Here is an 8,688-nt window from a genome sequence, read left to right on the forward strand (position 1 = left end):
CCTTAGGAAGCATCACTACGAACAAAGCTAGTGGAGGTGATGGAATTCCAGTTGAGCTCCTTCAAATCCTAGAAGATGATGCTATGAAAGTGCTGCATGCAATATGCCAGCAAATCTGGAAAACTCATCTGTGGCCACAGGACTGGAAAAGGTCAGTTTTCATTCCAATCCCTAAGAAAGGCAGGGCCAAAGAATGTTCACACTATCGCACAGTTGCACTCATCTCACATGCTAGTAAAGTAATGCTCAAAATTCTCCAAGCCAGGCTTCAACAGTATGTGAGCCATGGACTTCCAGATGTTCAAGCTGGATTTAGAAAAGGCAGAGGAACCAGAGATCAAATTGCCAACATCCGTTGGATCATAAAAAAAGCAAGAGAGTTCCAGAAAACATCTACTTCTGCTTTATTGACTACGCCAAAGCTTTTGTCAATATCTCACTGTGTGGATCACAACAAACTGTGGAAAATTCTCAAAGAGATGGAAATACCAGACCACCTGACCTGCCTCCTGAGAAATCTATATGCAGGTCAGGAAGCAACAGTTAGAACTAGACATGGACCAACAGACTGGTTCCAAATTGGGAAAGGAGTACGTCAAGGCTGTGTATTGTTACTCTGCTTATTTATCTGTCATCCCTAAGCAACTAATATTTGTGTCTCAGTAGATTGGCCTATTCTGGATATTTCAGTTAAATGAAATCATACAATATGTAGTCCTTTGTGGCTGTTTTTTTTTCACTCCACATAATATTTTGAATGTTCCTTCACACTGTGCTATGCATCATTTCTTCCTTTCTTTTTATGTTCAAATATTGTTCCATTGTATGGATAGATCACATTCATCTGTTGATGGACATTGGGGCTGTTTCTAGCTCCTGGCTATTCTGAATGGTGCTGCTATGGGCATTCATGTACAAGTTTTCATGTAGACATATGTTTTCATCATATGGCATACATTTAACCCTTTAAATGAAGAGTTTTCTAAAACATACTCTGCCCAACTGTGTGTTCACAGACAGACAGTATGAGAACTCATTTGCTGTCTGCTTGACGGCTTGGAGTCTTTGCTCTTCGACCGTAGATGTCCCTGTTGTCTTTTATTGGCAGACTACAAACAAATATCTCACAATTCTCAATCTATATTTTTGCCTTCTACAGTCCTCTTCCAGCTCACGCTCTGCTATTTTCTGTGAAACTGGATAACACAATTTGTCAGAATTTTGTTTTTAAAGGCCTTGATAAGCATTGAAGTCAATAAATCTTTGTTAAGTAAGTGGAAGAATAAATGAATGGTGTGTTCAGTGATCTCTCATGGCCCCTTCATGCTGCATGAAATGTCTTGACAAAAATTTCAATGGCTCTGGGGCCTCTTTTGCCTCAGCCAGAAAACAGTTGTGTTCCAGAAAGTTGAGTTTGCCAGGAGAGTGGCTTTCAGAAAAGCGCAGCATCGCAGTATCCATTGTTTTGCAAAAGGAAAAAGATTTGTAGAAAAATTAAAAAGGCAGTTTTGGAGTGGGAATCAGACCAGGATTCTGTAAACCAGCTAAGAATTAGCAGTGTGATCTGGGGAAATCATCTACCTCTCTGGGCCTCTGCTTTCTGGTTTTCAAGGTGAGACTGAATGAATGGTTCTTAAGTATTTTTTGGTTTGCAAAGTCCTTTGAAATTCTAATGAAAGAAATGAACTCTCCTTAGTAATGCCAACTATGAAAAAGATCTGTGTATGGTTTCCATGGTCTCTCCATAACCCCTCCCCACATGCCAAAACTGAGACTCTAATATGCCCCAAATGATCACCATGGTCACTTCAAATTTCGGAAATTGTAATGCCTATTTTAGGGGAAATTTGAAGACTGTAGAGTCATTCCCAGTACTGTGAGCCCAATTACAACTCTTGATTGTTTGAGGTAACTTTTACACAATAAAGCGGAATGTTGTTGTTGTTGTGTGGTCACTAAGTCATGCCCTGAACCTTTGTGACCCCATGGACTGCAGCACACCAGGCTTCCCTGTCCTTCACTATCAGAGTTTGCTCAAACTCGTGTCCATTGAGTCGGTGATGCCATCCAACCATCTCATCCTCTGTCTCCCCTTCTCCTCCTGCCTTCAGTCTTTCCCAGCATCAGGGTCTTTTCCAATGAGTTGGCTCTTTGCATCAGGTGGCCAAAGTATTGGAGCTTCAGCTTCAGCATTAGTCCTTCCAGTGAATATTCAGGGTTGATTTCCTTCAAGATTGACTGATTTGATCTCCTTGTCCAAGGAACTCTCAAGAGTCTTCTCACAAAGAAGAATGTGCAGCATATTTTAAAATGGTGATTCTAGAATAATCTAGTTCATGTATTGTGCCTAAAAGAAAAACAAGATGATTAATTTACTTCCAAGGTGATGTGTTTCAGAACCAAGCAAACTGAAGATGCCTCTGAGCGGGCCTCAATCCCACAGGCTTTTCAGTTCCTTGTCCATCCTTCCCAGCCCCTGTCACCATCCCTCCCACTGTCCCCCATGCTCCAAACTCAACCATAACCCACTTACGAGTCCCTTTCCAGGTTCACAGATCCATTACTGCCTGAGAATTTATGGTGCCCTCACCCCCTGGGCCCCCAGATGTGGCCTCACTGGCTTGGCAAACCAGTTGGTTTGGATAAACCAGTCAAGTTTGACCAGTAGCTCTGCTCAAGCAGAATTGACCTCATCTCACATGGCACCTTCAGCTCTGGGGACAGCGCTCCTGGAAAGCCAGTGAGAGGCATTTCCATGGGCTACCAGGAGAATCTGACTGATTTATGGCAGAGTAAAGAATGCCACTAGGTGAATCTAGCACTTACACTTCCGGACTCCAGCCAGCAAATGGGAGCCACAGCTCCTATCTTTGGACCATTGGAATGACGACAAGAAAACAAAGTAACTGCGGAGAAGTAAGTGCCTGTGAGTGGAGCAATTCCTCCGTAATAGGTGTTAATCAGGGCAAATTTGAATGGAATAATGTGAAATTCAGTAGAAATGTACATTATTACATCCATTGGGAGCAAGACAACTTTATCACAGCTAATGTTATTACCATGAATATAAAAGGAATGAATGATTCACCATTGAGTTACTTTCTGCCCTTCCCCCAACACCTTTTCTGCAGCTTTAACAAACTGGTCTGGAGCCAGCTGCGACATCAGTTTAGTCATGAATTTAAGCACCATTTACGCTGCTATCATGGCAATTTAAATTGTCACTTTCTATTAAAAGGTCTACCTCAGAATGGTTTTAAGTGAAAGCGTTCCACTTACTGACAGTACAATTAAAAAAAAAAAAAAAAAAAAAAACCTTTCTTGGGATGTCAGTGCAAACGCATTTTAAATAGTGGTTCAGCGGCGCCTTGCTAATTTAAACTACAGTATTGCTTTCTATTAAAGAATAGAAGCTGATTTAGGCTTTTTTTCCTTCCTCGTACTGTGACAGTTTGAATTGGCATGGTGTCCCAGGCAAAGCCCTGATATGCCAATGGGGTCCATGAACGTTAAGTTTCCCCTCCTAAGGTAGTAGGCATTAAACAGAAATAATTTCCCCATGTGATGGGGAAGCATCACCTTTTGCAGCATTGGCTTTTAAAATTGCGCTTTTCTGATCCAACGTGTCTTTTCAGGCTGTGGTCCACTTGCTCATCAGGGAAAGAATTTTTGGTTACAGGATGGCAGGGGAGTGGGTGTCAGGTAGAGGGGACAGCTTTATCAAGATGACAACGTCCTGATTCAAAAGTGGACCATTAACTGTAGAGAAAATGTAGTGTAGAAAATAATTCTGAGCACAGGTGTGTGACTTTCTCTCTCTCTCTCTCAGATTTCTGAGTTGAGATCCCGAGGTGGTTTAAGCATTTCCCCAACCTCTTCTTCAATTCAGCTGAGGAAAGACACTTCAGGCACTTTTCATCTTTGAATGCATTTTAACACAAATGGTAATGGAACTCTAATGTTGAATGTGCCAGTACAAAAAACCCACGTTTTATCCACCTCATTTGTCTTCTGGACTCCTGTAGCCCCAGTAGTCCATAATTCCCAAGCATTTGGCTTAGATAGATTCCAGCTCTCAGAGAGAATAACACAATTACATTCTTAGGTGTTGGTGCCTTAAATTAGAAGTTGACTAATATTTGAACAGCAGGAATGACTGGCATTTTATTTTAATGGTCTTGAAGTGTTTCCAGCCTCTCTGGGAGTACCTTATGTCGTGAGCAATAGTCTTACTCTGGAGCATATTAGCCTTCCCAGAAGTAAACGAGCCATAACATTTAAGTTGCTTCTCTTACATTCTCAATTGATATCGTTATTGCTCCAGAGGACACTGAAATAACATCTTGAGAAAAGTGTCCCAATGATGGTTATAGAGATGCAATTTTTTATGTCTACACAATTACATTTCTAAACTTCACCACATTCCACACTTGACTGCCATGGAAAAGATGATCGATGTAAACCCAGTTCTTACACAAATAATACATAATCTACTGAGATCGAAACTCATTTTTATTTTACAAATTAGGCAGACTTTCTTTCAGTTCCATTTTCTTCCTGTTAATGTAACAGACATTTGTATTTAACCCTAGGGCAGCTGGAAACAGAAGAAATGGCCTGGTTGATTTGGGGGTGAGGGCAGGAAAGACTTACCCCTGAAAGAAGTATTACTGAAAGGTGAAGAGAGAAGAGAGCCAGAGAAACTTTCTTTGGAACAATGTACATGAGAAAGTGGAGAAATCATTCAAGACCAAGAGAGGGACATAGGTAAGGCGGGGGACTTTTGCAGGCAGTTGGGAGTCACAAATCTTAGGTGCACTAGTTCTTTCCGTTTCACTCACACTGTTATCCACAAGTTTCAGAGATTCTTAAGAGCAGATTCTGGGTCTTATTCATCTTTTTGGATCACAGACAGCCCCCAGCCCTGGGCCAGGCATTTGACAGTATGCAAGATCAGAATAGCAGCTCTCAGCTGCCTTTTCTTTCTGTAAAAATGAGATTCTGTCCCCTTTTCTTTGCAAGATTAAGTGGAGTTGGACTGTTTAGATGCTGTGGGAAATAGAAATAAAAATGTAAGTTTAAATAACAGCCTGGTGGTAATAGATGTCCCAAATTTTCATATCCTGTTGTGACATTGCAGGGATAATTTTGTGAAATTTTTAAGAACAGGGCCTTGAATTGTGTGTCAAAGTTGACCTGGGAAGAGAATGCTTAAATTAAATTTAGCTTTAAGGAATGAGGGAAGAGAAAACAGTGGGGTTACTCCAGCCAGTGATGATAGAGGGCTCAAAATTGAGCTAAGCCAAGATACATGGTGATGTCCTGACTGTAGATCAAGGAAGTTATTGCATTCCTTTTTTTTTTTTAAAGTCATTGCATTCTTAATGAGGGACTTCCAGATGCTGGGCAAAGAGTATAAACGAAGACAACAGTGACTGTCGGTTCTCCCTGGTCCCCTTGGTCAGCTGTGTCTCCTCCTCCCACGAGGAATTTGGGGAAGGGTGCTGGAGGGAGGGCCTGAAAGTCTTTTCTTCTTTCCCAGCACGGGATTCCTTTAAGCTTTCTAGCAGCATTTATACGATGACATGCATAGGTTCTTTCATGACTCTGGAAACATAATTTATTGAAGGTTAGAGGTGTAAACATATTTAAAATGGCAGAGTTTCATTTGCTTGTATTGTTTTTTGTAAATTTTATTGAAGTATAGTTCATTTACACTGTTTTGTTAATTTCTTCTGTACAGCAGGGACTCAGTTTATATATATATATATATATATACACACACACACACGCATATGCTTTTTCATATTCTTTTCCTTTATGGTTTGTCACAGGGTATTGAATATAGTTCGTTCACTGGGCTATACCGTAGGACTTTGTTGTTTATCCATCCTATATGTAATAGTTTGCCTCAAAAAAAATAGTTCGCCTCTGCTGATCCTAAACTCCCATTCCTTCCCTCCCCTCCCCCATCCCCCTTGGCAACCACAAGTCTGTTCTCTCTATCTGTGAGTCTGTTTTTGTTTTGTAGATGGGTTCATTTGTGTCATATTTTAGATTCCACACATAGGAGATAACACATGGTATTTGTCTTTCTCTTTCTGACTGACTTCACTTAGTCTGATAATCTCTGGGTCCATCCATGTTGCTGCAAATGGCATTATTTTTTTTTTTATGACTGCATTTGCTCATTTTCTTTGCACAACTCTCACCACAGTCAATTTGAGAATGTTTTTGTCCCCCTTGAAAAGGAACCCTGTACCTATTGGCAGTAACCTCCCAGTCCCCGCTATCACAGCCCTAAGCAATCACTAATCTACTTTCTGTCTATATAGATTTGCTTATACTGAATATTTTGTCTACATGAAATGATACAATATGTGACCTTTTATGTCTGGCTTCTTTCTCTTAGAATAAGTTTTTTTGTAATTTTATTTATTTGGCCGCACTGTGCAACATGTGGGATCTTACTTCCCCAACCAGGGATTGAACCCTGGGCCCCCAGCATTTAGAGCATGAAGTCTTAACCCCTGGACCACTAGGCAAGTCCCTAGCATAATGTTTTGAGGTTCATCCACACTGTAGCATGTGTCAGTAGTTCATTCCTTTTTATTGCTGAATAAGATTCCATTATATGGAATACTGTGCAACTGTATTCCATATAATGGTTATATCAGATTTTATTTTTCCATTCATCATTTGACAAATACTATGGGTTGAGTTGTGTTGCTCCCAAAAAATGATATGTTGAAGTCTTAACCCCTAATACCGCAGAATGTGACCTTATTTGAAAATAGGATCATGGCAGATACAATTGGTTAAAATGAGGTCATGTGGGAGTAGGTGTCTTTACAAGAAGAGAAGAGACACACCAGGGAGAAGGCCATGTGCTGACAAGAGGCAGAGACTGGAGTGATGTAGCTGAAAGCCAAGGAACTTCAAGTCTTGCCAGCCACCTCCAAAAGTTGGAGGAGCCAAGGACTGATTCTCCCCTGGAGACTTCAGAGGGAGGCTGGCCCTGCCAATACCTCTCTTCAGAGACTGTATCTATGTTTTAAGCTGCACAGTTTGTGGGATTCATTACAGCAGCCCTAGGAAAGCAATGCAACGGGCATGTGGGTTGCTTCCACTTGACTTTCAGTTTTAATGTTGTATGTAATATGTGCATAATAATGCTTTCAGCCCATTCAGGCTCATTGTCTCAGTTCATCCACACAACAAACTAGTGAGGTAGGTTGAACCCTTCCCATTTTTTGGAGAAAGAAACTGAGGTTCAGAGATGATGGGAAAGGCTCAAACCAGGTTTTAAACCCAAATCTTCTCATTCCAGCCTCAGCAATCAATCAACCAGGATGCCAAATAAGTAACTTCCAAAAGGTGAGACAGCTATGTCAGATAGGCTATCTTTCCTTAAGAAAACTATCATCTACAGTGACAGTGGTTAGCATTTTCTGAATATTTACTGAGTACCAAGCACTGTGCTCTCCAGTGGCAGGCACTGCTAGCTGCCTACACAGTATCTTCTTCCTCACTAAGAGAAACCTAAGCTCGCTAGGGTTGCAGTGATATCTGGCTGAGAATTACATTTCCCAGCCTTTATTACAGGCAGGGATGATCAGATGCCATAGTTCTAGGCAATAAAATTTCTGTAGAAATGGCTATGGATCTCCAATGTGACAGAGACAGCTGTGTCCCTAAAGATTCATGCTCCCTTTCCATGACAGAGAGATGTTGCTAGGAGGAATTGTCCACTTAGGGACTTTATTTTCTGGTTCCCCTTACATCTGTGTGGACCCACGTGACTGAAGTCTGGCTAATCAAATGTGCGTAAAGATACAGTACCTCGATTCTCAATCTGATCCATAAACCTTCCTATACAATTCCCCATATTCTCTTTTCCCTTGCCTGCTGGTGGGATATTCATGCCCAATATAAGCCTGGAAGCCTCATTCTCTAAATTGGTCCTTACATGATTGTACTGAGCAGAGCTGCATCCCATCCTCTCCCTACAACCCCTGCCCTCTGCTATCAGTTGACGTTGGCAGAAGTGAGAAGTAAACTTCTATTGTGCTAATCCACTGTATTCCTAATGAGTGCGGATTTGTTTGTTAAAGCTGTTCAGTTCAGTTCAGTTCAGTTGCTCAGTCGTGTCTGACTCTTTGCGACCCCATGAATCACAGCACACCAGGCCTGCTTGTCCATCACAAACTCCTGGAGTTCACTCAAACTCATGCCCATCGAGTCAGTGATGCCATCCAGCCATCTCATCCTCTGTCGTCCCCTTCTCCTCCTGCCCCCAAACCCTCCCAGCATCACGGTCTTTTCCAATGAGTCAACTCTTCGCATGAGGTGGCCAAAGTATTGGAGTTTCAGCTTCAGCATCAGTCCTTCCAATGAACACCCAGGACTGATCTCATTTAGGATGGACTGGTTGGATCTCCTTGCAGTCCAAGGGACTCTCAAGAGTCTTCTCCAACACCTTAGTTCAAAAGCATCAATTCTTCGGCACTCAGCTTTCTTCACAGTCCAACTCTCACATCCATACATGACCACTGGAAAAACCATAGCCTTGACTAGATGGACCTTTGTTGGCAAAGTAATGTCTCTGCTTTTTAATATGCTATCTAGGTTGGTCATAACTTTCCTTCCAAGGAGTAAGCGTCTTTTAATTTCATGGCTGCAGTCACC

Source organism: Cervus canadensis, chromosome X (genome assembly GCF_019320065.1).
Source record: "Cervus canadensis isolate Bull #8, Minnesota chromosome X, ASM1932006v1, whole genome shotgun sequence".
NCBI classification, from domain to species: domain Eukaryota; kingdom Metazoa; phylum Chordata; class Mammalia; order Artiodactyla; family Cervidae; genus Cervus; species Cervus canadensis.